The sequence below is a fragment of the Acinonyx jubatus genome, chromosome D2 (assembly GCF_027475565.1).
Source record: "Acinonyx jubatus isolate Ajub_Pintada_27869175 chromosome D2, VMU_Ajub_asm_v1.0, whole genome shotgun sequence".
Lineage (NCBI taxonomy): Eukaryota > Metazoa > Chordata > Mammalia > Carnivora > Felidae > Acinonyx > Acinonyx jubatus.
Window position 1 is genome coordinate 38,126,485 of NC_069393.1, and position 7,023 is coordinate 38,133,507.

At 49.0% G+C, this 7,023-nt stretch overlaps 1 long non-coding RNA gene across 1 annotated transcript; it reads left to right on the top strand.

The window, feature by feature from the left end:
• Nucleotides 1-272: 272 nt before the first annotated feature.
• Nucleotides 273-2,573, top strand: LOC113600196 (uncharacterized). The gene is made up of 2 exons (XR_008292028.1): nt 273-527; nt 1,176-2,573. It is a non-coding gene; the product is annotated as an uncharacterized LOC113600196 (long non-coding RNA).
• The last annotated feature ends 4,450 nt before the right edge of the window (nt 2,574-7,023 follow it).

Sequence of the window (7,023 nt, forward strand, 5' to 3'; positions counted from 1 at the left end):
TAGCACAGGCACGGGACAGCCATGATTCGCTATGACTTCCACCTGCAGAAAACTGGTAAGGGGGCTGCACCATCTGGGGCAATCTGGCATTTGAGAGTTAAGAGGAAAGAGTAAGCATTAAGCCTATGGAATGGAGCGGCCATTGCTAAGTGCCATCGACTCACTCAAGAAAGGAAATTGCATTCTCAAATGTCTTACTCGGCCATTTAAAACGAAGTGTGAGGGGCGCCTGGGTGGTTCAGTCGGTTAGGCGGCCGACTTCGGCTCAGGTCATGATCTCACGGTCCGTGAGTTCGAGCCCCGCGTCGGGCTCTGTGCTGACCGCTCAGAGCCGGGAGCCTGTTTCAGATTCTGTGTCTCCCTCTCTCTCTGCCCCTCCCCCGTTCATGTTCTGTCTTTCTCTGTCTCAAAAATAAATAAATGTTAAAAATAAATAAATAACTAAAACAAAGTGTGAGAGTCCGAGGAAAACACTGAAGGAAGGAAGCATCGAAGCACGTATCTCCTGCAGCTGGAGTGCAAATGAGGTGAGGACCTCACCATAGGGGTCCGAGAAGTCCAGAAAGCACTCCGTGCTTTGGCCAGGCGTCCTATGCCAAAATCAGGCCCCTCACAGGGGAGGAGTGAGACCTCAAGACTTGGGACGGGGACGGTCGTACCACCTGTGCCAAATGTCTATTGCCACTTGGAGGGTCTATTATAACCAGCTGGCAGAGAAGGAAAAATTGCTGAACTTGGTTCACAGATGAGACACCTTGGGGTGTGGGTGAAAGCCACAAGTGGAGCCCCACTCGAGATGGAAAGACCGAGGCGGAAGGGAATCCTTCCACTAGGCAGGGACCTGGGCAGGACAACCGGCCATCTATTTTGCATGGAGAGAGAAGTGACCTGAAAAGGGGGGCAGATACATACTCCTGGGCAGTGGCAAGTGGCTTAACCAGTTGCTTAAGGGTGTGGAAAGAGCAAGATTGGACTACCAGGGACAGGGAGCGCGGGGAAGGAGGCGGGAGGTTAGGCCTATGGAAGCGGGCAAGAAGCGTGAGGATCCACGTAGCACATTTTTATGTGCACCAGAGAGCCTCCGCCGCAGGTAACAGCAGACAACCATGGAGGCGAGACAACTGGGCCAGCGGACGTCAGCCAGTCTCTGTTCTAACCCCTCTCCCCCCATCTAGGCTTGCACAATCTGGGCTCAGGACCAGAGTGTCGTGGAGACAGAGATCAAGTTACACGTGAGCCCACCAGCTTGGGTTTCCTCTCTCGAAGGCTGATCCAGCTGCTGCCCTGGCTGAATTCCAACCTGTCATCAGCAGAGACCATGCCGACCCCCTGAGACGTGAACACCCCGTGAGGAGACCAGCTAGCCCCTCGGTGGCAAGTTTATCACCTAGGACCTCTTCCACCCTAGAAAGGGCAGTGATCCACTCTGTCCAGGATCGATGCCTAGTCTGAGAATGGGTCTGCCTCTCCTTCTTATGGAGCCTTAGGTCGCCGCCACTGTCTGAAAGCTCACGGACACGGGCTCCCGTACAACATCACTACAGACAGAGCCTACTTACAGAAAGGCGGTGTGCCCGTGGATACATTCTGATAGGTTCCACTGGCCCTACCACAGGGTGCACCATGCTGATCTCATGGATGGTAGAATGGCCTCTTCGAGATGCAGCTGAGGTACCAAAGGGGTGACATCCTGGGAGAATGGGCTGCTACTCTCCAGGTCACACTGCACATGGCAAAACAATGACCACCCCATGGTCTGCCAACAGGCAGACAGATTAAACTCAATGTGAGAAGCAAGTGGATCTGAGCGGGGCAAGGAGAGGACTGTATGAACACCAATGCTCCACCCAGATCCCCTCTGCTGGGCCCAGGCACCCCTCCCCCAGCTGTGGGAGTATGGACCCTTTCTCTAGAGAATGGCCCTGAGGAGGCAGGAGCTGCGTCATCTGGGAAGTTGCACCCTCTTGGGGGCAGCCGGCAGCCCACAATGACCAACGCAGAGTATGAAATGAATGCCAGCTCCCTTCCTTCAGGAGAGACTACTCTGTGATGCGCTCATGCTCTGAAGCCCTCGCTCTGGGATCAAGCCAAGAGGGTCCTCTCCCTGCGCCACCCCCCTCTTACAGGTGGTTTCAGAAGAGCCAGCCCACAATCCATCAACTTCACAAGAATCCGGGTCTCAGGCTCTGCTTCCGGAGAGCCCCATTCAAGGCAACAGCTCTTTGTTCTCGCATTCTCTAAATATTGGTCTTGCCCCCTTGTCTTAGTTGTCTTAGTCTGCAATTTCTCTGTGTGCATCTCAACCTCTCCTATGACCTTAATAACCAAGCTTTTTTGCAGTTCGTGCATGCTTTTATTAATTTTTAATAGTTCATTTTTCCAACAACGTTGAAGTAGTCGAAAAATATTGAAAACCTGACAAATAGGTATCATAAAACTTACATTATTTTAAACTTAAATATTTCATTTATACCCCAAGCAGAATCTATTATCATTTTACTTTCCTGTCTTCAATGGAAGCAAACGCATCAATAATATCTTAAAAATATACATGTTACCTATCTGCTTTTCAACTGAGATTTGCCGTATTTTATCATTTCTCATAATCTAGTGACAAGTTTAAATAATTTCAAAGTGATAGCAGGTTACTAAAACCTCATTCGCAGGACCCCACTGTGTCTATTATTATTAAAGAGACTATCAAGACCACTTCTGAATTTGGGTAAGATTACACTAGGCAAAATTTGTGACTCGGGTTTAGAAGAAAAAACATGATGGTGGTGTTTTTTTTTTTAATGTATGAAAACTGACACCTGCATCCCCTGATTTATACATTTCCAATTTCTTTCTTTTTTATTTTCTCATTCAGATGTTATATTCATGTATCTTCCTAAGTTTTAAAGCACTAATGACTTGCCTCCTTAAATATCTATCCAGTCCGACGTCTTATTTCCATCCCTAATGCTGTTACTGTCATTCAAGACCACTGTCAGTTCCCATCTGGACAATTCGCCACTCTCTCCCCTGTCTCTTTGCCCCCAGTGTTGTTCTCTTCAGATCCATTGTGATACAGACTTCTGTCACTCACTCAAATTTGGTTCCCCTAAGCTTCTGGGCACCTGGAATGATTACACATCCCCATTCCTTATAGGCAGGGCTCATGTGAACAATTCTGGGAAATGGGTTATGAGCCTACATAGTGTGGGTCACCTCTAGGCCACAGCATTTAGTTACCATTGCGAGGATCCCCAATACGCCTGTCCCTGCCATGTGACAAGGAGGCTACGTGTTTTAAAGAGTACGGTTGCAGGATGGCAGAGCCTCTATGAGCCTGAGTCCCTGAATGGTTTCTGGAGCCAAGCATCCCACTGATCTATGGTGGCAATGTAGCTTGAGTTAAAAAGAAAAAAAAAATCTTTATTAAGCTAGTGACATTTAAGTGTCACTTTCCTTTTTTTTTTTTTTTAGTTTTTTTTTTTAATTTCTTTTTTTCAAAAGATTATGTATTTATTTTGAGAGAGAGAACGCACTCGTGGAGGGGCAGAGAGGGAGAGAGAGAGAGAGAGGGAGAGAGAATCCCAAGCAGGTTCCTCACCGTCATTGCAGACCCCGACCCGGGGCTCTATCTCATGAACAGTGAGATCAAGACCTGAGCCAAAATCAAGAGTCAGACGCTTAACTGACTGAGTCACCCGGGTGCCCCGAGTGTTCATTTCTTACTGCAGCAAAAAACTAGCCTTTTCCGCCTCGTACATCCACCCTTACATGACTAGCTACTGCTGCTAATCGTACAGCCATTTACTGAACATTTGCTACCTGTCCGGTACTATACTAATTGCGTTATTTGTTTAATTCTGTTTTTTCATTGCAGCACAACCACAAGGCCACGCCATTTCATAGAAGAGAGGAGTGAGGAACAGACAAGTAACTTACTAGGAGAGGATGTTCCAAACCCTAATGTCTATAGCACCAGACAGGGAAAGGTCAGGTGTAAGGTACAAATACACGGAAATATTCCTCACTTCCATTAAGACATATGCTCTCTCCCCTTGTTCCCCCAAGACAGCACCCTCTTGGCTTAATGTTCATTTTGGTACGAGACATGGTGTAGCTGTCTTCTAATGTTTCTGTACACAGTTACCCCAAACTTAGTGACTTAAAACAACACCAATGTATTATATTCCATTCCTGAAGGCCAGAAGTACCAGATGGTTCTCACGAGGGTAAAAGCCTCTAGGGCTTCCTTAGGGAGACCCTAGGGAAGAATCCATTTTCTTGCCTTTTCCAGTTTTCAGAGGCCGCCCATGTTCCCTGGCTCATGGCCCCTTCCTTCCACGGCCAGCGAAGTCTTTGTCATTTCTCGTCCCTCTGACACTGACTCTTCCGCCCCATATTCCACATTTAAGGACCAGCTGGGATCATTCCGCCTTCTCAAGGTCAGGTGATAAGCAACCTTAATTACATCTGTAACTTTAATTGCCCTTTGCCGTGTACTGTGACATATTCACAGATTGCAGGCATTCGAGCACGGACATCTTTGGATGCCATTGCTCTGCCTACACATGGATACAGAGAATTATTTCTCTACTGTAAGAAAGCAATAGTGAAAGTTGCTGCTGAGGCACGATGTGCCCGGGCATCAGTATCAGGCAGACAGTTGGGAGAAGGTAGAGATTGTGGACAGCCAGCAAGCATCAGCGGTGACCAAGGGGCGTCTGCTTCTCTAGGTGTTTGCTGCCAGGTCAAGGTGCCAACCCAGTTGTTGGCTGATTTTCGAATTTTCCAAGACACTCTGGACATGCAGATTTTTTTTAATGTCAACAAGCAAACAAAAATATACAAAGATGCCGTGTGGTCCAAATAAAGCCCAAGGTGGGCTGCATCTGACTCAATGGCCCTTAGTCCTTGACCTTGACCCGGGGCCATATGCTGGTTCAAGTGGCAGGACTGAGATGCAACCCCAGAGCTGTGGGACTCCAGAGGGCAAGGCTTAACCCCATGTTCTGTACCTCTAGATCTCCTGGAGAGACCCATTCCTGCTTATAAGCCCTTCAGAGGTACCCATGGTCTGCAGATCTCAAGACTGGTCCCGTCTCCCACCATCGCAGCCCTGAACTTCACTCTCTCCTTAGCCATCATTGCATACCACCCTGTTTCTCCCTTCCATATCTCTGCCGATGACTGTCCCCTGTCTCTGAACGTCACGCTAGACTTTTGCCTACCCTTCCCCTCTTGCCCTGGCTGCGACTGAAGGGTGGCCGTGTTTGGCCCACACGACCAAACCCCCCTCTCTCTCAGCCAGCTAGACCAAGATAGACACACAACCCAAAGGATTAGCTGGCCAGTGACCCATCACATTACCTCCTTTGCTCAAGAATTTGGCCTGAGATGAAAAGGCTGCGGGGTGGCCGCCTGCGGCCCCAGTTGGGCTGGAAGCCTGGCCTCCTCTCTGAACTCTTCCGGCTTATAAAGGCTGTCTGTTGCTAGGCCCCATCTTTGCCTGGAACTTAATCCCTCCCCTCCAGACTGCATGAATTCCTTGTACCTTCTTATGAATTGTCTGATATCAAAAGTTAAGTCTTCTGACCCCTGCCACTAGACCAAAGGGAGATTTCTAGCTTTTAACTAAACAGACACCTGTTACAATGAGAATCCGTGTCCGGCAAAGATAAGGTCTCAGCTTTCGTGGGCTTGAGAGGCTCTGAGGTCCGACCAGGGGTCCTTTCTCCCGGCCCAGTGTCGTCCCCACGAGGCAGGAAAGACCAGCCAGAACTGGCGAGACAACTAACACATAAACCTGCACACACTGCCCTTGGAAGCACCCCAGCATCTCTCTTTAGGTTGGTTTTGTAGCCTGACATTCGAGGTGGTTCCTGGCTCCTTGGAGAGGACGTTTAATGTCCTGCCTTGCAGCAAACACCCCTCCCTTCTGGGCACAGTACCAGCTTATTTTGGGGAATCATTCTGTTCCTCTTTCTGCCCCTTTCTGATATGTGAGCTGAGCTATGCTGCTGTAATAGATAAACACCACACAATTAGTGGCTTAATATAACGCCCACGTCATAGCTCGGTGTGGGTATTTCTGGTTGGGTGCCATCTGTGTGGTCACTCAAGAACTCAGGCTCTTCTCCTCTTGTAATTCTGTCCTCTTTCAGTCTTGGAGCTCTCTGAATTAGGCTGGCAGATGGGAAAGGACAGGGGTGTCCCACAGGGAGTGAGTTTGTGGGCCAGGCCCACATTCTACCGATCGGTACTCAATCGCATGGTTATACCTAACTGCCAAGGTAGCAGGAAGGAGTTCAGAGAGAAGGCAAAGATCTGAACAAACTCAGCCTAAGAGAGAATCCTAGGGAAGGATTCTGCTTGGTCAGCTGGGCTCTGTGCCCACTCCCTGGACCAGTCACGTGGACTAGAAGGCAGGGTTGCGTCAGTACCCATGGGTTTGATGAACCCTCAGTCACTGTATCAACCTCCGCTGCATAACAAACAGCTCTTTATTATTCATAGCCTAAAACAACTACTTATTTTTCCCATGAGCCTGTGGGTTGAGGAGCAGTTCTGCTGATCTTGGCCGGGCTCTAATCTCAGTTGGCTTGCTCACGTATCTGCAGTCAGTGAGCAGGTTGGTTGAGGATGGCCTCGCTCGCATGTCTGGTAGTTGGCTTGCAGTCAACTGGGGTGATGGGGTAACTGGGCCATGTGTGTCTCATGGCCCATCGGGTTAGCCTGGGCTTGTTCAAATGGCCGTGGCAGATTATGTGAGATGAACAGGAAGTCCGCAAGACTTCTTAAAGCTCAGAATGGGGACAATATTACTTCTACCTCATTCCTTTTGTCAAAACAAGTCACAAGGGCAGCCCCGATTCAGGGCATGGGAAAACAGACTCCGCCTCCTGATGAAGAGAACTTCAATGTCACGTCGCAAGAGGTGTGAATAGAGGGAGGCGATTGCAGGGCGGACAACTGCAATCTACCACAGCCAGATTTTGCTACGTGGTTCCATGGAAGTTGACAACAGCCCCA